This window comes from Medicago sativa, chromosome 6 (assembly GCF_051527215.1).
Source record: "Medicago sativa cultivar Bolivia chromosome 6, Bolivia_mono, whole genome shotgun sequence".
NCBI classification, from domain to species: domain Eukaryota; kingdom Viridiplantae; phylum Streptophyta; class Magnoliopsida; order Fabales; family Fabaceae; genus Medicago; species Medicago sativa.
Window position 1 is genome coordinate 67,584,974 of NC_140754.1, and position 23,576 is coordinate 67,608,549.

Below are 23,576 nucleotides of genomic sequence, written 5' to 3' on the forward strand. Positions count from 1 at the left end.
GTAGCCCAGAAACTAAGGTTTGAAACCTTGAGTACATCTCCTCAATAGTTTCATCATCTTTCATCTTGAATAACTCATACTGATGTACAAGCAGGAGAGCCTTTGCTTATTTGACCTTCTTGCTCCCTTCATAATTTGAACAGAGAGAAGCAAACATAGCTTTCGCAGTGGATTTGTCACTCATCTTCATGTATTCTGCTTTGGGTATGGCAGTGACAAGGGCTCCTCTGATAATATGATGCTTCTTGTAGAGTTTCCTCAGTTCTGGAGTATGTTTCTTTCTATCCACAGCAGCTCCTTCTTCATCAAGGACTAAATCACCAACACCATCTTCCAGAATATCCCATAATTCTTCATCTAGGCTCATGATGTAACTGTAAAAGTTGGTCTTCCACCAAGAGAATTCTTCAGCATCTCCATTGAATTTTGGAATCTTCCCAACACTGGATTTCTTACTATCACTATAATCATGTGAGACATTTTTATAGATAGTATCATTAGAACCAGTAGGAGGAGGAGTAGACAAGTTTTTCTCAGATCTTTGACTGTTACACGGTTAAGTGTTACACAACAGACCAAGGCTCTAGATACCAATTGAAGGTGAGAAAAACACAAGAAGGGGGGTTGAATTGTGTTTTGAAAAATTCTTCGTTTCTCCTAAAAACTGAACACACTGATCAGAAGCTAAGTGAGACAGCTTCTGAAGTGATAGTCAGAATCTAAATGCAGCGGAATAAAACAGAGAGAAAGAAGAAGAACGACACAAAGCAATTATACTGGTTCCTTCCACAATCTGGAAGTAGTCCAGTCCCCCTTGCACTTCCAAGGAGATTTCACTAAGAGTAATATCTGATTACAATTGCTCAAGCACACAAGCAAGAGACTTCCTTTGCTCAAGCACACAAGCTAGAGACTTCCTTTGCTCAAGAACACAATCAAGAGACTTCCTGCTCAAGCACAACTGCAAGAGACTTCCTAACTAAACAAAATTACACAGAAAATTGTTTAAGGTTGAACACTTGATATACAATCAGAGGTGCTCACAATATAAATCAGATACAGACTCAATGGACTTAAGAATTTCTAAGATATGACTTTGAGACACAGAAATTCTAAGTGAATGCAGAACAATTTCAGCAGAGGTTTGGCACTTGTAAAAATGTTGTGAGTCTTTCGTTCAGCGTTCTTGCATTACCAAAACTCTAAGTCTTCACTCCTTTATATAGAGGTGTGAAAGAGACGTTGTGAAATTGCCAGCACACCAAAGAGTCGTTGTTGAAGCTTGATCTTTCACCAATGATATTTTGCCTGATTTGGTTGTTGTCCTATGAAGAACAAATTTGAAATCCATTCCTTATCCAAAGGAACATCTATGCAGGCGAAGCCGTATTCTGAAGCTGTTTTCTTGTCTTGTAGCGTGGACACAAAACAGAGTAGTGGAGAAGGTGGTTGTACAGTTCGTACAATAGTACAATGTCAACGCTTTCGTCCAAATTGCAAGCACATGCCTTTCAAACACCTTTGAAATGACCGTTGCAAAGTTCCACTAATTTTCTGCTGTGTTTTCGAGTCCAATAGACAGCTTTTGCAGTGTAGATTCTTCAATCTTTGAATCTTCTGCAAATCCAGTTGATCTTCAGCTTCTGGTGAAATGACTTCTGATGAGGCAGCTTCTGATGATGCAGCTTCTTCAGCTTCTGATGATGCAGCTTCTTCAGCTTCTGATGATGTGGCTTCTGATAATGTGGCTTCTGGACCTCTTGTCTTCAGGAGCACTATTCTTCAGGAGCGCGTTTTACTCTCTTCAGGAGCAGCTTGACTTCAGGAGCGCTTTCCACTTTCAGGAGCGTATTGCCTTCAGAATCGTCTAAGCTTCATTTCCATTTGCTCTTTATTTGCTCATTCAGAACCAATTAATGATGTAACTTTAACTATGGTCCTGTACACTTAAACAAATATTAGCTAGTCCAATTTACAATTTTTAATACCTTGTTATCATCAAAACTCTTTGAGGTTCATTGTTAAACACATTTTGTTCCAACATACTTGCTATAAAGATTCCGAACTATGATTTATAACTTTTAAAGTTAAAACGGGTAGTAAGGGACTTGGGAACGATGATTATTTTGAAAACATGATTTCATAATGTTTTCTTTTAAGTTATACAAATATTCGTTCCAAGGACCCAAATACCAATGTTTAGAAAATTTTCTTAATCAAGATGTAAGAACAAGTATCGTTATTATCTAACAAGATGCGACACTTGAGAGTATGTAGGACACCATGTAAGGTAGGATTTGATGAAGTAAACAACAGTTTTTTTTTTTTTTTTTTCGAAGAGTCTTATGAGACGCACAAGTATATGTTAAGAGTATTCAAATGCAAGAGGTATAAGTCGGAAGTTTTAAGAACATATAAGTTACCAGATGGGTTGATGAATGTTATACGTATAAGCGTAATTAATTTCACCTCTCTACAACAAGATATATGAGTTACCCATGAAATTCGGATGCTAAGAGAATAGCTATGAGATCAGAAGATTTCTTAAGACTCTGAAAAGAGATTCGTAGAATCGACAAGATAAGTAATGTAAGAAAGAGGCACATGTCTCAAGTTACAATAAGGAAAGTCATGTTTCAACTATGTGTATGTATGATAAAATGTTATAGATGCAATTGAGCACTGCAGAGCAAACCTGGATTCCATGAGGACCCAGTTAAAAGGCAAATTTTGAGTGTCCAAGTTAATGATAAGAGAAGTATATGAATGGTTTATGTTAAGCGGGTATGATCCGAGTCTGAGACAATAAGTCTATGAGTAGCAAGGTAAGTCCCAAGTCATGATATACTAAGATAACTCTATGTTTGAGCGATATTAAGATCAAGAAGGCTATGTTCAGTTACATGTGGATTAAGAAACAAGATGAGGACATGATGCGATGAACCCTTTGGATATGTATGACTGGAAATTGTTTGGCTCAGACCATATATGGTAAGTTTTTGTCATGATGATTGGTAGTCGATCTCTAAATTTCGAGGACGAAATTTTTTTAAGGGGGGTAGATTGTAATATCCCGCTTTTCAGAAATAATAATTTTATCTGTTAAATGTATCAGAGGACTGATGTTCATGGAAAACAAGCATGATGAAGAATGATATGTACGATGGAAGATATTAATATGTTTGTCAGACGATATCAATTAAGTATGGACTTATGTATCAGTGTCAGGTAAACACGACTAAAGACGAAGGGCAATTAAGTATTTACGCACAAGGGAGTATATAAGCAATTTTGGGGTGGAAATCTTCATAATTTCCTTCACTTTCTCTCTCTAGGTTTGAGAGAAAGAATTGTTCTCTCCCTTCTCTCTAACCCACGCCCTCCTTCTCCTCTCCAAACCATCCAAACTTCTTCAATACTTGATCAAAGCATGGTTTGGTGGAAAGAATAAGAAATCAAGGAATGGATCTAAGCTAGGGTTGAAGCTTGAATAGATGCCAGGAACATGTTAGGTGAGTTCCATAGATAGTTTACCTACCTTTGGTTGTGTAAATTCATGTTAGAAAGGATTGATTTATGTTTATGAGGGATTTAGGACCCTAATGTTCTCTTGATCAATTCTTGTCAATTACTTGTTAGTTTGCCATGAAATATGTTTATAAATGTATATATATGTTGCTGGATGATTATGGTGCATTGCAGGATCAAACTGGACAAGTTTTGGGTAAAAACTGGAAAATTTGTACCACAGACCCGAAGAACTACGCTATTAGCGAAATCCACGCTAATAGCGAAATTCTTCAGGCATGCCACGCTCCAGGGGCGCTATTAGCGCAGGCCTCTGGACCAGCCAACATGCTTTATGGCTGTTGGCTCAGTGTGGGGTCGGTGGTGCGTTCCGATGCTTTTCTTTCAACGTTTTGCAACTTCATAACACCAAAACAACATCTAGGCAATGCACATAACATCAAACGATTCTTGAAATGAAAATCATGGCAAACCTAATAAGAATGACAAGAGTGAATCAAGAGAGTTTAAGCCGATATTACTCGGGTAGCTATGAAATAAGAAAGGGCATGAATGTAGAGCCTCAACATAGTGTTGAGAACTAGAAGTTAAGCATGAACCTTATGTAGGTTAAGACGCGAAGTATATTCTCTTTGCACGTGACTAAGAATGATTAGGTATGTAAGATAAGCCGTGATTTGATAGCGAACTCTTCACTTATGAATAGATATGAATATGAATGAATAAAGAGGTAGTTTACTACTAAACGGATCGACCCCGGATCCGAGGTAAACGAGTATGCATGTATAGGTTAGAAACCTTTCATGAATGTTTATGAATGTTAAGACCATGATATGTATGTGTAGTTTATCACACTTAGGATCGCTTAAGGATCCGTGGTAAATGAGTAAGTAAGACGTAGGTGACGTGAGAACGGGATAAGCTTCTTTCGAGAGGGGCCCGCACGTCACTGAGGGAGTCCGATTACCTTAGCTAGGTATTTTCGGTATGTATGGGATTGTACTCGGGTTTACTCCACCCCGGGGCTCTCCGTAAAATGAATCAAGATAATGTTTGTATGTTCAACGCTAACATAATGAATGAACTTAGATACGAATATGTATGTTATGTTTATGATTATGCGAAAATGACTCCATGCACGTTTATGTTCAAGAACAAGAGCATTAGATGCTACATGATAAGTACAAGGCATGGATTAGAGCAAGTAAAGAACGTGATACTGATGACGATCTTAGGTTTCCCCTAATCGTCCGGTTTAGATTAGTGTCATGATATGTTATGTTTAGGCCTCGATACATAGAGTGTATTCTTGGCAATGCGGTTATAGTTTCCCCTCGACCGCCATGACACGTATAGGAAGTGAAGCCTATAACAAGTAAGATATGATTATGATGGCCCTAGTATGCACAACCGTCTAAGTATGCAAGTCCCCACACACGTATAATCAACCGTCAGGTTGTAATGTAGACACGTGGTGACCGTAGGTTTCCCCTGAGGTTACCTATAGCCTAGGATTTAGGGGAACTCACTGAGACATTATGTCTCATCCCAATCCTTATTTGTTTCAGATAAACAGGTTGGATTAGCAAGCTAGTAGCCGAATGGATGATACGACAAGTGTTCGTTCGTACCGCTGCGGGACGATGTGGATATTCAAGGATGCATCTATTATATTTTAGAAAAGTTGAGTTGTATTATTATGTACAAACGCATTTGGTTGTATATATATTCATTTGTAGTTGTAAATTTTTAATGTATCCAGTACTAAACTAATACACATGCTAGACTTTCTAGATACGTCTAGTATGGGTGTTACAATTTTGATACTTTTTCTTTCACTAAATAGGGCATAAAGTGGCCTAGCCTTATCGGATCGAACCATGTAATAGTTCCTAGGAAATTTAACCAGTATATCTACGACTCCCATGGTTTATATTAGAATTTTCAAAAATGGCCAAAATGGGGTTTAAGTTAATTTCCTTGTAAATTTATGAATTTTACTCGTTTTTGACCATTTTTCTTTCACTAAAAAGGGCATAAAGTGGCCTAGCCTTATCGAATCGAAGCATGTAATAGTTCCTAGGAAATCTAACGAGCATATCTACGACTTCCAAGGTTGATTTTAGAAATTTCATAAACGGCCAAAATGGTTGTAAAGTGAATTTCCTAGTTAATTTACGGATTTTACTCGATTTTGATCCTTTTTCTTTCACTAAAAAGGGCATAAAGTGGCCTAGCCTTATCGAATCGAACCATATAATAGTTCCTAGGAAATCTAACAAGCATATCTATGACTTCCATGGTTGATTTTAGAAGTTTCAAAAACGGCCAAAATGGTGGTAAAGTGAATTTCCTTGTTAATTTGCGAATTTTACTCATTTTTGACCTCTTTTCTTTCCCTAAAAAAGGCATAAAGTGGCCTAGCCTTATCGAATCGAAGCATGTAATAGTTCCTAGGAAATCTAACGAGGATATCTATGACTTCCATGGTTGATTTTAGAATTTTCAAAAATGGCCAAAATGGGGTTAGGTTAATTTCCTTGTCAATTTACGGATTTTACTAGTTTCTGACCATTTTTCTTTCACTAAAATAGGCATAAAATGGCCTAGCCTTATCGAATCAAAGCATGTAATAGTTCCGAGGAAATCTAACGAGCATATCTACGACTTCCATGGTTGATTTTAGAAATTTCAAAATTTGGCCAAAATGGTGGTAAAGTGAATTTCTTTGTTAATTTACGGATTTTACTCGATTTTGATCCTTTTTCTTTCACTAAAAAAGGCATAAAGTGGCCTAGCCTTATCGGATCGAACCATGTAATAGTTCCTAGGAAATCTAACCAGCATATCTACGACTCCCATGGTTTATATTAGAATTTTCAAAAACGGCCAAAATGGGGTTTAAGTTAATTTCCTTGTTAATTTACAGATTTTAGTCGTTTTTGACACTTTTTCTTTCACTAAAAAAGGCATGAAGTGACCTAGCCTTATCGAATCGAATCATGTAATAGTTCCTAGGAAATCTAACGAGCATATCTATGATTTCCATGGTTGATTTTAGAATTTTCAAAAATAGCGAAAATGGGGGTTAGGTTAATTTCCTTGTCAATTTACGGATTTTACTCGTGTTTGACCATTTTTCTTTCACTAAAAAGGGCATAAAGTGGCCTAGCGTTATCGAATCGAAGCATGTAATAGTTCCTAGGAAATCTAACGAGCATATCTTCGACTTCCATGGTTGATTTTAGAAATTTCAAAAAAGGCCAAAATGGTGGTAAAGTGAATTTCCTTGTTAATTTACGGATTTTACTCGATTTTGATCTTTTTTCTTTCACTAAAAAGGGCATAAAGTGGCCTAGCCTTATCGAATCGAACCATATAATTGTTCCTAGGAAATCTAACAAGCATATCTATGACATCCATGGTTGATTTTAGAATTTTTAAAAACAGCCAAAATGGGGGTTAAGTTAATTTCCTTGTAAATTTACGAATTTTACTCATTTTTGACCATTTTTCTTTCCCTAAAAAGGGCATAAAGTGGCCTAACCTTATCGAATCGAAGCATGTAATAGTTCCTAGGAAATCTAACGAGCATATCTATGACTTCCATGGTTGATTTTAGAATTTTTAAAAACGGCCAAAATGGGGGTTAAGTTAATTTCCTTGTAAATTTATGAATTTTACTCGTTTTTGACCATTTTTCTTTCCCTAAAAAAGGCATAAAGTGGCCTAGCCTTATCGAATCGAAGCATGTAATAGTTCCTAGGAAATCTAACGAGCATATCTATGACTTCCATGGTTGATTTTAGAATTTTCAAAAATGGCCAAAATGGGGTTAGGTTAATTTCCTTGTCAATTTACGGATTTTACTAGTTTCTGACCATTTTTCTTTCACTAAAATAGGCATAAAATGGCCTAGCCTTATCGAATCAAAGCATGTAATAGTTCCGAGGAAATCTAACGAGCATATCTACGACTTCCATGGTTGATTTTAGAAATTTCAAAATTTGGCCAAAATGGTGGTAAAGTGAATTTCTTTGTTAATTTACGGATTTTACTCGATTTTGATCCTTTTTCTTTCACTAAAAAAGGCATAAAGTGGCCTAGCCTTATCGGATCGAACCATGTAATAGTTCCTAGGAAATCTAACCAGCATATCTACGACTCCCATGGTTTATATTAGAATTTTCAAAAACGGCCAAAATGGGGTTTAAGTTAATTTCCTTGTTAATTTACAGATTTTAGTCGTTTTTGACACTTTTTCTTTCACTAAAAAAGGCATGAAGTGACCTAGCCTTATCGAATCGAATCATGTAATAGTTCCTAGGAAATCTAACGAGCATATCTATGATTTCCATGGTTGATTTTAGAATTTTCAAAAATAGCGAAAATGGGGGTTAGGTTAATTTCCTTGTCAATTTACGGATTTTACTCGTGTTTGACCATTTTTCTTTCACTAAAAAGGGCATAAAGTGGCCTAGCGTTATCGAATCGAAGCATGTAATAGTTCCTAGGAAATCTAACGAGCATATCTTCGACTTCCATGGTTGATTTTAGAAATTTCAAAAAAGGCCAAAATGGTGGTAAAGTGAATTTCCTTGTTAATTTACGGATTTTACTCGATTTTGATCTTTTTTCTTTCACTAAAAAGGGCATAAAGTGGCCTAGCCTTATCGAATCGAACCATATAATTGTTCCTAGGAAATCTAACAAGCATATCTATGACATCCATGGTTGATTTTAGAATTTTTAAAAACAGCCAAAATGGGGGTTAAGTTAATTTCCTTGTAAATTTACGAATTTTACTCATTTTTGACCATTTTTCTTTCACTAAAAAGGGCATAAAGTGGCCTAACCTTATCGAATCGAAGCATGTAATAGTTCCTAGGAAATCTAACGAGCATATCTTCGACTTCCATGGTTGATTTTAGAAATTTCAAAAACGGCCAAAATGGTGGTAAAGTGAATTTCCTTGTTAATTTACGGTTTTTACTCCATTTTGATCCTTTTTCTTTCACTAAAAAGGGAATAAAGTGGCCTAGCCTTATCGAATCGAAGCATGTAATAGTTCCGAGGAAATCTAACGATCATATCTACGACTTCCATGGTTCATTTTAGAAATTTCAAAAATGGCCAAAATGGAGGTAAAGTGAATTTCCTTGTTAATTTACGGATTTTACTCGATTTTGATCTTTTTTCTTTCACTAAAAAGGGCATAAAGTGGCCTAGCCTTATCGAATCGAACCATATAATTGTTCCTAGGAAATCTAACAAGCATATCTATGACTTCCATGGTTGATTTTAGAATTTTTAAAAACAGCCAAAATGGGGGTTAAGTTAATTTCCTTGTAAATTTACGAATTTTACTCATTTTTGACCATTTTTCTTTCCCTAAAAAGGGCATAAAGTGGACTAGCCTTATCGAATCGAACCATATAATTGTTCCTAGGAAATCTAACAAGCATATCTATGACTTCCATGGTTGATTTTAGAATTTTTAAAAACGGCCAAAATGGGGGTTAAGTTAATTTCCTTGTAAATTTATGAATTTTACTCGTTTTTGACCATTTTTCTTTCCCTAAAAAAGGCATAAAGTGGCCTAGCCTTATCGAATCGAAGCATGTAATAGTTCCTAGGAAATCTAACGAGCATATCTATGACTTCCATGGTTGATTTTAGAATTTTCAAAAATGGCCAAAATGGGGTTAGGTTAATTTCCTCGTCAATTTACGGATTTTACTAGTTTTTGACCATTTTTCTTTCACTAAAATGGGCATAAAGTGGCCTAGCCTTATCGAATCGAAGCATGTAATAGTTCCGAGGAAATCTAACGAGCATATCTACGACTTCCATGGTTGATTTTAGAAATTTCAAAATTTGGCCAAAATGGTGGTAAAGTGAATTTCTTTGTTAATTTACGGATTTTACTCGATTTTGATCCTTTTTCTTCCACTAAAAAGGGCATAAAGTGGCCTAGCCTTATCGGATCGAACCATGTAATAGTTCCTAGGAAATCTAACCAGCATATCTACGACTCCCATGGTTTATATTAGAATTTTCAAAAACGGCCAAAATGGGGTTTAAGTTAATTTCCTTGTTAATTTACAGATTTTAGTCGTTTTTGACACTTTTTCTTTCACTAAAAAAGGCATGAAGTGACCTAGCCTTATCGAATCGAATCATGTAATAGTTCCTAGGAAATCTAACGAGCATATCTATGACTTCCGTGGTTGATTTTAGAATTTTCAAAAACAGCGAAAATGGGGGTTAGGTTAATTTCCTTGTCAATTTACGGATTTTACTCGTGTTTGACCATTTTTCTTTCACTAAAAAGGGCATAAAGTGGCTTAGCTTTATCAAATCGAAGCATGTAATAGTTCCGAGGAAATCTAACAAGCATATCTTCGACTTCCATGGTTGATTTTAGAAATTTCAAAAATGGCCAAAATGGTGGTAAAGTGAATTTCCTTGTTAATTTACGGATTTTACTCGATTTTGATCTTTTTTCTTTCACTAAAAAGGGCATAAAGTGGCCTAGCCTTATCGAATCGAACCATATAATTGTTCCTAGGAAATCTAACAAGCATATCTATGACTTCCATGGTTGATTTTAGAATTTTTAAAAACAGCCAAAATGGGGGTTAAGTTAATTTCCTTGTAAATTTACGAATTTTACTCATTTTTGACCATTTTTCTTTCACTAAAAAGGGCTTAAAGTGGCCTAGCCTTATCGAATCGAAGCATGTAATAGTTCCTATGAAATCTAACGAGCATATCTTCGACTTCCATGGTTGATTTTAGAAATTTCAAAAACGGCCAAAATGGTGGTAAAGTGAATTTCCTTGTTAATTTACGGTTTTTACTCCATTTTGATCCTTTTTCTTTCACTAAAAAGGGCATAAAGTGGCCTAGCCTTATCGAATCGAAGCATGTAATAGTTCCGAGGAAATCTAACGATCATATCTACGACTTCCATGGTTCATTTTAGAAATTTCAAAAATGGCCAAAATGGAGGTAAAGTGAATTTCCTTGTTAATTTACGGATATTACTAGATTTTGATCCTTTTTCTTTCACTAAAAAGGGCATAAAGTGGCCTAGCCTAATCGAATCGAAGCATGTAATAGTTCCGAGAAAATCTAACGAGCATATCTACGACTTCCATGGTTGATTTTAGAATTTTAAAAAACGGCCAAAATGGGGGTTAAGTTAATTTCCTGGTAAATTTACGAATTTTACTCATTTTTGACCTTTTTTCTTTCCCTAAAAAAGGCATAAAGTGGACTAGCCTTATCGAATCGAACCATATAATTGTTCCTAGGAAATCTAACAAGCATATCTATGACTCCCATGGTTTATATTAGAATTTTCAAAAACGGCCAAAATGGGTTTTAAGTTAATTTCCTTGTAAATTTATGAATTTTACTCGTTTTTGACCATTTTTCTTTCACTAAAATGGGCATAAAATGGCCTAGCCTTATCGAATCGAAGCATGTAATAGTTCCGAAGAAATCTAACGAGCATATCTACGACTTCCATGGTTGATTTTAGAAATTTCAAAATTTAGCCAAAATGGTGGTAAAGTGAATTTCCTTGTTAATTTACGGATTTTACTCGATTTTGATCCTTTTTCTTTCACTAAAAAGGGCATAAAGTGGCCTAGCCTTATCGGATCGAACCTTGTAATAGTTCCTAGGAAATCTAACCAGCATATCTACGACTCCCATGGTTTATATTAGAATTTTCAAAAACGGCCAAAATGGGGTTTAAGTTAATTTCCTTGTAAATTTACGAATTTTACTCATTTTTGACCATTTTTCTTTCACTAAAAAGGGCTTAAAGTGGCCTAGCCTTATCGAATCGAACCATATAATTGTTCCTAGGAAATCTAACAAGCATATCTATGACTTCCATGGTTGATTTTAGAATTTTTAAAAACAGCCAAAATGGGGGTTAAGTTAATTTCCTTGTAAATTTACGAATTTTACTCTTTTTTGACCATTTTTCTTTCACTAAAAAGGGCTTAAAGTGGCCTAGCCTTATCGAATCGAAGCATGTAATAGTTCCTATGAAATCTAACGAGCATATCTTCGACTTCCATGGTTGATTTTAGAAATTTCAAAAACGGCCAAAATGGTGGTAAAGTGAATTTCCTTGTTAATTTACGGTTTTTACTCCGTTTTGATCCTTTTTCTTTCACTAAAAAGGGCATAAAGTGGCCTAGCCTTATCGAATCGAAGCATGTAATAGTTCCGAGGAAATCTAACGATCATATCTACGACTTCCATGGTTCATTTTAGAAATTTCAAAAATGGCCAAAATGGAGGTAAAGTGAATTTCCTTGTTAATTTACGGATATTACTAGATTTTGATCCTTTTTCTTTCACTAAAAAGGGCATAAAGTGGCCTAGCCTAATCGAATCGAAGCATGTAATAGTTCCGAGAAAATCTAACGAGCATATCTACGACTTCCATGGTTGATTTTAGAATTTTAAAAAACGGCCAAAATGGGGGTTAAGTTAATTTCCTGGTAAATTTACGAATTTTACTCATTTTTGACCTTTTTTCTTTCCCTAAAAAAGGCATAAAGTGGACTAGCCTTATCGAATCGAACCATATAATTGTTCCTAGGAAATCTAACAAGCATATCTATGACTCCCATGGTTTATATTAGAATTTTCAAAAACGGCCAAAATGGGTTTTAAGTTAATTTCCTTGTAAATTTATGAATTTTACTCGTTTTTGACCATTTTTCTTTCACTAAAATGGGCATAAAATGGCCTAGCCTTATCGAATCGAAGCATGTAATAGTTCCGAAGAAATCTAACGAGCATATCTACGACTTCCATGGTTGATTTTAGAAATTTCAAAATTTAGCCAAAATGGTGGTAAAGTGAATTTCCTTGTTAATTTACGGATTTTACTCGATTTTGATCCTTTTTCTTTCACTAAAAAGGGCATAAAGTGGCCTAGCCTTATCGGATCGAACCATGTAATAGTTCCTAGGAAATCTAACCAGCATATCTACGACTCCCATGGTTTATATTAGAATTTTCAAAAACGGCCAAAATGGGGTTTAAGTTAATTTCCTTGTAAATTTATGAATTTTACTCGTTTTTGACCATTTTTCTTTCACTAAAATGGGCATAAAATGGCCTAGCCTTATCGAATCGAAGCATGTAATAGTTCCGAAGAAATCTAACGAGCATATCTACAACTTCCATGGTTGATTTTAGAAATTTCAAAATTTGGCCAAAATGGTGGTAAAGTGAATTTCCTTGTTAATTTACGGATTTTACTCGATTTTGATCCTTTTTCTTTCACTAAAAAGGGCATAAAGTGGCCTAGCCTTATCGGATCGAACCATGTAATAGTTCCTAGGAAATCTAACCAGCATATCTACGACTCCCATGGTTTATATTAGAATTTTCAAAAACGGCCAAAATGGGGTTTAAGTTAATTTCCTTGTTAATTTACAGATTTTAGTCGTTTTTGACACTTTTTCTTTCACTAAAAAAGGCAGGAAGTGACCTAGCCTTATCGAATCGAATCATGTAATAGTTCCTAGGAAATCTAACGAGCATATCTATGACTTACATGGTTGATTTTAGAATTTTCAAAAACAGCGAAAATGGGGGTTAGGTTAATTTCCTTGTCAATTTACGGATTTTACTCGTGTTTGACCATTTTTCTTTCACTAAAAAGGGCATAAAGTGGCTTAGCTTTATCAAATCGAAGAATGTAATAGTTCCGAGGAAATCTAACAAGCATATCTTCGACTTCCATGGTTGATTTTAGAAATTTCAAAAATGGCCAAAATGGTGGGAAAGTGAATTTCCTTGTTAATTTACGGATTTTACTCGATTTTGATCTTTTTTCTTTCACTAAAAAGGGCATAAAGTGGCCTAGCCTTATCGAATCGAACCATATAATTGTTCCTAGGAAATCTAACAAGCATATCTATGACTTCCATGGTTGATTTTAGAATTTTTAAAAACAGCCAAAATGGGGGTTAAGTTAATTTCCTTGTAAATTTACGAATTTTACTCATTTTTGACCATTTTTCTTTCACTAAAAAGGGCTTAAAGTGGCCTAGCCTTATCGAATCGAAGCATGTAATAGTTCCTATGAAATCTAACGAGCATATCTTCGACTTCCATGGTTGATTTTAGAAATTTCAAAAACGGCCAAAATGGTGGTAAAGTGAATTTCCTTGTTAATTTACGGTTTTTACTCCATTTTGATCCTTTTTCTTTCACTAAAAAGGGCATAAAGTGGCCTAGCCTTATCGAATCGAAGCATGTAATAGTTCCGAGGAAATCTAACGATCATATCTACGACTTCCATGGTTCATTTTAGAAATTTCAAAAATGGCCAAAATGGAGGTAAAGTGAATTTCCTTGTTAATTTACGGATATTACTAGATTTTGATCCTTTTTCTTTCACTAAAAAGGGCATAAAGTGGCCTAGCCTAATCGAATCGAAGCATGTAATAGTTCCGAGAAAATCTAACGAGCATATCTACGACTTCCATGGTTGATTTTAGAATTTTAAAAAACGGCCAAAATGGGGGTTAAGTTAATTTCCTGGTAAATTTACGAATTTTACTCATTTTTGACCTTTTTTCTTTCCCTAAAAAAGGCATAAAGTGGACTAGCCTTATCGAATCGAACCATATAATTGTTCCTAGGAAATCTAACAAGCATATCTATGACTCCCATGGTTTATATTAGAATTTTCAAAAACGGCCAAAATGGGGTTTAAGTTAATTTCCTTGTAAATTTATGAATTTTACTCGTTTTTGACCATTTTTCTTTCACTAAAATGGGCATAAAATGGCCTAGCCTTATCGAATCGAAGCATGTAATAGTTCCGAAGAAATCTAACGAGCATATCTACGACTTCCATGGTTGATTTTAGAAATTTCAAAATTTAGCCAAAATGGTGGTAAAGTGAATTTCCTTGTTAATTTACGGATTTTACTCGATTTTGATCCTTTTTCTTTCACTAAAAAGGGCATAAAGTGGCCTAGCCTTATCGGATCGAACCTTGTAATAGTTCCTAGGAAATCTAACCAGCATATCTACGACTCCCATGGTTTATATTAGAATTTTCAAAAACGGCCAAAATGGGGTTTAAGTTAATTTCCTTGTAAATTTATGAATTTTACTCGTTTTTGACCATTTTTCTTTCACTAAAATGGGCATAAAATGGCCTAGCCTTATCGAATCGAAGCATGTAATAGTTCCGAAGAAATCTAACGAGCATATCTACGACTTCCATGGTTGATTTTAGAAATTTCAAAATTTGGCCAAAATGGTGGTAAAGTGAATTTCCTTGTTAATTTACGGATTTTACTCGATTTTGATCCTTTTTCTTTCACTAAAAAGGGCATAAAGTGGCCTAGCCTTATCGGATCGAACCATGTAATAGTTCCTAGGAAATCTAACCAGCATATCTACGACTCCCATGGTTTATATTAGAATTTTCAAAAACGGCCAAAATGGGGTTTAAGTTAATTTCCTTGTAAATTTACGAATTTTACTCATTTTTGACCATTTTTCTTTCACTAAAAAGGGCTTAAAGTGGCCTAGCCTTATCGAATCGAAGCATGTAATAGTTCCTATGAAATCTAACGAGCATATCTTCGACTTCCATGGTTGATTTTAGAAATTTCAAAAACGGCCAAAATGGTGGTAAAGTGAATTTCCTTGTTAATTTACGGATTTTACTCGATTTTGATCCTTTTTCTTTCACTAAAAAGGGCATAAAGTGGCCTAGCCTTATCGAATCGAAGCATGTAATAGTTCCGAGGAAATCTAACGATCATATCTACGACTTCCATGGTTCATTTTAGAAATTTCAAAAATGGCCAAAATGGAGGTAAAGTGAATTTCCTTGTTAATTTACGGATATTACTAGATTTTGATCCTTTTTCTTTCACTAAAAAGGGCATAAAGTGGCCTAGCCTAATCGAATCGAAGCATGTAATAGTTCCGAGAAAATCTAACGAGCATATCTACGACTTCCATGGTTGATTTTAGAATTTTAAAAAACGGCCAAAATGGGGGTTAAGTTAATTTCCTGGTAAATTTACGAATTTTACTCATTTTTGACCTTTTTTCTTTCCCTAAAAAAGGCATAAAGTGGACTAGCCTTATCGAATCGAACCATATAATTGTTCCTAGGAAATCTAACAAGCATATCTATGACTCCCATGGTTTATATTAGAATTTTCAAAAACGGCCAAAATGGGGTTTAAGTTAATTTCCTTGTAAATTTATGAATTTTACTCGTTTTTGACCATTTTTCTTTCACTAAAATGGGCATAAAATGGCCTAGCCTTATCGAATCGAAGCATGTAATAGTTCCGAAGAAATCTAACGAGCATATCTACGACTTCCATGGTTGATTTTAGAAATTTCAAAATTTAGCCAAAATGGTGGTAAAGTGAATTTCCTTGTTAATTTACGGATTTTACTCGATTTTGATCCTTTTTCTTTCACTAAAAAGGGCATAAAGTGGCCTAGCCTTATCGGATCGAACCTTGTAATAGTTCCTAGGAAATCTAACCAGCATATCTACGACTCCCATGGTTTATATTAGAATTTTCAAAAACGGCCAAAATGGGGTTTAAGTTAATTTCCTTGTAAATTTATGAATTTTACTCGTTTTTGACCATTTTTCTTTCACTAAAAGAATCGAAGCATGTAATAGTTCCGAAGAAATCTAACGAGCATATCTACGACTTCCATGGTTGATTTTAGAAATTTCAAAATTTGGCCAAAATGGTGGTAAAGTGAATTTCCTTGTTAATTTACGGATTTTACTCGATTTTGATCCTTTTTCTTTCACTAAAAAGGGCATAAAGTGGCCTAGCCTTATCGGATCGAACCATGTAATAGTTCCTAGGAAATCTAACCAGCATATCTACGACTCCCATGGTTTATATTAGAATTTTCAAAAACGGCCAAAATGGGGTTTAAGTTAATTTCCTTGTAAATTTACGAATTTTACTCATTTTTGACCATTTTTCTTTCACTAAAAAGGGCTTAAAGTGGCCTAGCCTTATCGAATCGAAGCATGTAATAGTTCCTATGAAATCTAACGAGCATATCTTCGACTTCCATGGTTGATTTTAGAAATTTCAAAAACGGCCAAAATGGTGGTAAAGTGAATTTCCTTGTTAATTTACGGTTTTTACTCCATTTTGATCCTTTTTCTTTCACTAAAAAGGGCATAAAGTGGCCTAGCCTTATCGAATCGAAGCATGTAATAGTTCCGAGGAAATCTAACGATCATATCTACGACTTCCATGGTTCATTTTAGAAATTTCAAAAATGGCCAAAATGGAGGTAAAGTGAATTTCCTTGTTAATTTACGGATATTACTAGATTTTGATCCTTTTTCTTTCACTAAAAAGGGCATAAAGTGGCCTAGCCTAATCGAATCGAAGCATGTAATAGTTCCGAGAAAATCTAACGAGCATATCTACGACTTCCATGGTTGATTTTAGAATTTTAAAAAACGGCCAAAATGGGGGTTAAGTTAATTTCCTGGTAAATTTACGAATTTTACTCATTTTTGACCTTTTTTCTTTCCCTAAAAAAGGCATAAAGTGGACTAGCCTTATCGAATCGAACCATATAATTGTTCCTAGGAAATCTAACAAGCATATCTATGACTCCCATGGTTTATATTAGAATTTTCAAAAACGGCCAAAATGGGGTTTAAGTTAATTTCCTTGTAAATTTATGAATTTTACTCGTTTTTGACCATTTTTCTTTCACTAAAATGGGCATAAAATGGCCTAGCCTTATCGAATCGAAGCATGTAATAGTTCCGAAGAAATCTAACGAGCATATCTACGACTTCCATGGTTGATTTTAGAAATTTCAAAATTTAGCCAAAATGGTGGTAAAGTGAATTTCCTTGTTAATTTACGGATTTTACTCGATTTTGATCCTTTTTCTTTCACTAAAAAGGGCATAAAGTGGCCTAGCCTTATCGGATCGAACCTTGTAATAGTTCCTAGGAAATCTAACCAGCATATCTACGACTCCCATGGTTTATATTAGAATTTTCAAAAACGGCCAAAATGGGGTTTAAGTTAATTTCCTTGTAAATTTATGAATTTTACTCGTTTTTGACCATTTTTCTTTCACTAAAAGAATCGAAGCATGTAATAGTTCCGAAGAAATCTAACGAGCATATCTACGACTTCCATGGTTGATTTTAGAAATTTCAAAATTTGGCCAAAATGGTGGTAAAGTGAATTTCCTTGTTAATTTACGGATTTTACTCGATTTTGATCCTTTTTCTTTCACTAAAAAGGGCATAAAGTGGCCTAGCCTTATCGGATCGAACCATGTAATAGTTCCTAGGAAATCTAACCAGCATATCTACGACTCCCATGGTTTATATTAGAATTTTCAAAAACGGCCAAAATGGGGTTTAAGTTAATTTCCTTGTAAATTTACGAATTTTACTCATTTTTGACCATTTTTCTTTCACTAAAAAGGGCTTAAAGTGGCCTAGCCTTATCGAATCGAAGCATGTAATAGTTCCTATGAAATCTAACGAGCATATCTTCGACTTCCATGGTTGATTTTAGAAATTTCAAAAACGGCCAAAATGGTGGTAAAGTGAATTTCCTTGTTAATTTACGGTTTTTACTCCATTTTGATCCTTTTTCTTTCACTAAAAAGGGCATAAAGTGGCCTAGCCTTATCGAATCGAAGCATGTAATAGTTCCGAGGAAATCTAACGATCATATCTACGACTTCCATGGTTCATTTTAGAAATTTCAAAAATGGCCAAAATGGAGGTAAAGTGAATTTCCTTGTTAATTTACGGATATTACTAGATTTTGATCCTTTTTCTTTCACTAAAAAGGGCATAAAGTGGCCTAGCCTAATCGAATCGAAGCATGTAATAGTTCCGAGAAAATCTAACGAGCATATCTACGACTTCCATGGTTGATTTTAGAATTTTAAAAAACGGCCAAAATGGGGGTTAAGTTAATTTCCTGGTAAATTTACGAATTTTACTCATTTTTGACCTTTTTTCTTTCCCTAAAAAAGGCATAAAGTGGACTAGCCTTATCGAATCGAACCATATAATTGTTCCTAGGAAATCTAACAAGCATATCTATGACTTCCATGGTTGATTTTAGAATTTTTAAAAACGGCCAAAATGGGGGTTAAGTTAATTTCCTTGTAAATTTATGAATTTTACTCGTTTTTGACCATTTTTCTTTCACTAAAAAGGGCATAAAGTGGCCTAGCCTTATCGAATCGAAGCATGCAATAGTTCCGAAGAAATCTAACGAGCATATCTACGACTTCCATGGTTGATTTTAGAAATTTCAAAATTTGGCCAAAATGGTGGTAAAGTGAATTTCCTTGTTAATTTACGGATTTTACTCGATTTTGATCCTTTTTCTTTCACTAAAAAGGGCATAAAGTGGCCTAGCCTTATCGGATCGAACCATGTAATAGTTCCTAGGAAATCTAACCAGCATATCTACGACTCCCATGGTTTATATTAGAATTTTCAAAAACGGCCAAAATGGGGTTTAAGTTAATTTCCTTGTAAATTTACGAATTTTACTCATTTTTGACCATTTTTCTTTCACTAAAAAGGGCTTAAAGTGGCCTAGCCTTATCGAATCGAAGCATGTAATAGTTCCTATGAAATCTAACGAGCATATCTTCGACTTCCATGGTTGATTTTAGAAATTTCAAAAACGGCCAAAATGGTGGTAAAGTGAATTTCCTTGTTAATTTACGGTTTTTACTCCATTTTGATCCTTTTTCTTTCACTAAAAAGGGCATAAAGTGGCCTAGCCTTATCGAATCGAAGCATGTAATAGTTCCGAGGAAATCTAACGATCATATCTACGACTTCCATGGTTCATTTTAGAAATTTCAAAAATGGCCAAAATGGAGGTAAAGTGAATTTCCTTGTTAATTTACGGATATTACTAGATTTTGATCCTTTTTCTTTCACTAAAAAGGGCATAAAGTGGCCTAGCCTAATCGAATCGAAGCATGTAATAGTTCCGAGAAAATCTAACGAGCATATCTACGACTTCCATAGTTGATTTTAGAATTTTTAAAAACGGCCAAAATGGGGGTTAAGTTAATTTCCTGGTAAATTTACGAATTTTACTCATTTTTGACCTTTTTTCTTTCCCTAAAAAAGGCATAAAGTGGACTAGCCTTATCGAATCGAACCATATAATTGTTCCTAGGAAATCTAACAAGCATATCTATGACTTCCATGGTTGATTTTAGAATTTTTAAAAACGGCCAAAATGGGGGTTAAGTTAATTTCCTTGTAAATTTATGAATTTTACTCGTTTTTGACCATTTTTCTTTCACTAAAAAGGGCATAAAGTGGCCTAGCCTTATCGAATCGAAGCATGTAATAGTTCCGAAGAAATCTAACGAGCATATCTACGACTTCCATGGTTGATTTTAGAAATTTCAAAATTTGGCCAAAATGGTGGTAAAGTGAATTTCCTTGTTAATTTACGGATTTTACTCGATTTTGATCTTTTTTCTTTCACTAAAAAGGGCATAAAGTGGCCTAGCCTTATCGAATCGAACCATATAATTGTTCCTAGGAAATCTAACAAGCATATCTATGACTTCCATGGTTGATTTTAGAATTTTTAAAAACAGCCAAAATGGGGGTTAAGTTAATTTCCTTGTAAATTTACGAATTTTACTCTTTTTTGACCATTTTTCTTTCACTAAAAAGGGCTTAAAGTGGCCTAGCCTTATCGAATCGAAGCATGTAATAGTTCCTATGAAATCTAACGAGCATATCTTCGACTTCCATGGTTGATTTTAGAAATTTCAAAAACGGCCAAAATGGTGGTAAAGTGAATTTCCTTGTTAATTTACGGTTTTTACTCCGTTTTGATCCTTTTTCTTTCACTAAAAAGGGCATAAAGTGGCCTAGCCTTATCGAATCGAAGCATGTAATAGTTCCGAGGAAATCTAACGATCATATCTACGACTTCCATGGTTCATTTTAGAAATTTCAAAAATGGCCAAAATGGAGGTAAAGTGAATTTCCTTGTTAATTTACGGATATTACTAGATTTTGATCCTTTTTCTTTCACTAAAAAGGGCATAAAGTGGCCTAGCCTAATCGAATCGAAGCATGTAATAGTTCCGAGAAAATCTAACGAGCATATCTACGACTTCCATGGTTGATTTTAGAATTTTAAAAAACGGCCAAAATGGGGGTTAAGTTAATTTCCTGGTAAATTTACGAATTTTACTCATTTTTGACCTTTTTTCTTTCCCTAAAAAAGGCATAAAGTGGACTAGCCTTATCGAATCGAACCATATAATTGTTCCTAGGAAATCTAACAAGCATATCTATGACTCCCATGGTTTATATTAGAATTTTCAAAAACGGCCAAAATGGGTTTTAAGTTAATTTCCTTGTAAATTTATGAATTTTACTCGTTTTTGACCATTTTTCTTTCACTAAAATGGGCATAAAATGGCCTAGCCTTATCGAATCGAAGCATGTAATAGTTCCGAAGAAATCTAACGAGCATATCTACGACTTCCATGGTTGATTTTAGAAATTTCAAAATTTAGCCAAAATGGTGGTAAAGTGAATTTCCTTGTTAATTTACGGATTTTACTCGATTTTGATCCTTTTTCTTTCACTAAAAAGGGCATAAAGTGGCCTAGCCTTATCGGATCGAACCATGTAATAGTTCCTAGGAAATCTAACCAGCATATCTACGACTCCCATGGTTTATATTAGAATTTTCAAAAACGGCCAAAATGGGGTTTAAGTTAATTTCCTTGTAAATTTACGAATTTTACTCATTTTTGACCATTTTTCTTTCACTAAAAAGGGCTTAAAGTGGCCTAGCCTTATCGAATCGAACCATATAATTGTTCCTAGGAAATCTAACAAGCATATCTATGACTTCCATGGTTGATTTTAGAATTTTTAAAAACAGCCAAAATGGGGGTTAAGTTAATTTCCTTGTAAATTTACGAATTTTACTCTTTTTTGACCATTTTTCTTTCACTAAAAAGGGCTTAAAGTGGCCTAGCCTTATCGAATCGAAGCATGTAATAGTTCCTATGAAATCTAACGAGCATATCTTCGACTTCCATGGTTGATTTTAGAAATTTCAAAAACGGCCAAAATGGTGGTAAAGTGAATTTCCTTGTTAATTTACGGTTTTTACTCCGTTTTGATCCTTTTTCTTTCACTAAAAAGGGCATAAAGTGGCCTAGCCTTATCGAATCGAAGCATGTAATAGTTCCGAGGAAATCTAACGATCATATCTACGACTTCCATGGTTCATTTTAGAAATTTCAAAAATGGCCAAAATGGAGGTAAAGTGAATTTCCTTGTTAATTTACGGATATTACTAGATTTTGATCCTTTTTCTTTCACTAAAAAGGGCATAAAGTGGCCTAGCCTAATCGAATCGAAGCATGTAATAGTTCCGAGAAAATCTAACGAGCATATCTACGACTTCCATGGTTGATTTTAGAATTTTAAAAAACGGCCAAAATGGGGGTTAAGTTAATTTCCTGGTAAATTTACGAATTTTACTCATTTTTGACCTTTTTTCTTTCCCTAAAAAAGGCATAAAGTGGACTAGCCTTATCGAATCGAACCATATAATTGTTCCTAGGAAATCTAACAAGCATATCTATGACTCCCATGGTTTATATTAGAATTTTCAAAAACGGCCAAAATGGGTTTTAAGTTAATTTCCTTGTAAATTTATGAATTTTACTCGTTTTTGACCATTTTTCTTTCACTAAAATGGGCATAAAATGGCCTAGCCTTATCGAATCGAAGCATGTAATAGTTCCGAAGAAATCTAACGAGCATATCTACGACTTCCATGGTTGATTTTAGAAATTTCAAAATTTAGCCAAAATGGTGGTAAAGTGAATTTCCTTGTTAATTTACGGATTTTACTCGATTTTGATCCTTTTTCTTTCACTAAAAAGGGCATAAAGTGGCCTAGCCTTATCGGATCGAACCATGTAATAGTTCCTAGGAAATCTAACCAGCATATCTACGACTCCCATGGTTTATATTAGAATTTTCAAAAACGGCCAAAATGGGGTTTAAGTTAATTTCCTTGTAAATTTACGAATTTTACTCATTTTTGACCATTTTTCTTTCACTAAAAAGGGCTTAAAGTGGCCTAGCCTTATCGAATCGAAGCATGTAATAGTTCCTATGAAATCTAACGAGCATATCTTCGACTTCCATGGTTGATTTTAGAAATTTCAAAAACGGCCAAAATGGTGGTAAAGTGAATTTCCTTGTTAATTTACGGTTTTTACTCCATTTTGATCCTTTTTCTTTCACTAAAAAGGGCATAAAGTGGCCTAGCCTTATCGAATCGAAGCATGTAATAGTTCCGAGGAAATCTAACGATCATATCTACGACTTCCATGGTTCATTTTAGAAATTTCAAAAATAGCCAAAATGGAGGTAAAGTGAATTTCCTTGTTAATTTACGGATATTACTAGATTTAGATCCTTTTTCTTTCACTAAAAAGGGCATAAAGTGGCCTAGCCTAATCGAATCGAAGCATGTAATAGTTCCGAGAAAATCTAACGAGCATATCTACGACTTCCATGGTTGATTTTAGAATTTTAAAAAACGGCCAAAATGGGGGTTAAGTTAATTTCCTGTAAATTTACGAATTTTACTCATTTTTGACCTTTTTTCTTTCCCTAAAAAAGGCATAAAGTGGACTAGCCTTATCAAATCGAACCATATAATTGTTCCTAGGAAATCTAACAAGCATATCTATGACTTCCATGGTTGATTTTAGAATTTTTAAAAACGGCCAAAATGGGGGTTAAGTTAATTTCCTTGTAAATTTATGAATTTTACTCGTTTTTGACCATTTTTCTTTCACTAAAAAGGGCATAAAGTGGCCTAGCCTTATCGAATCGAAGCATGTAATAGTTCCGAAGAAATCTAACGAGCATATCTACGACTTCCATGGTTGATTTTAGAAATTTCAAA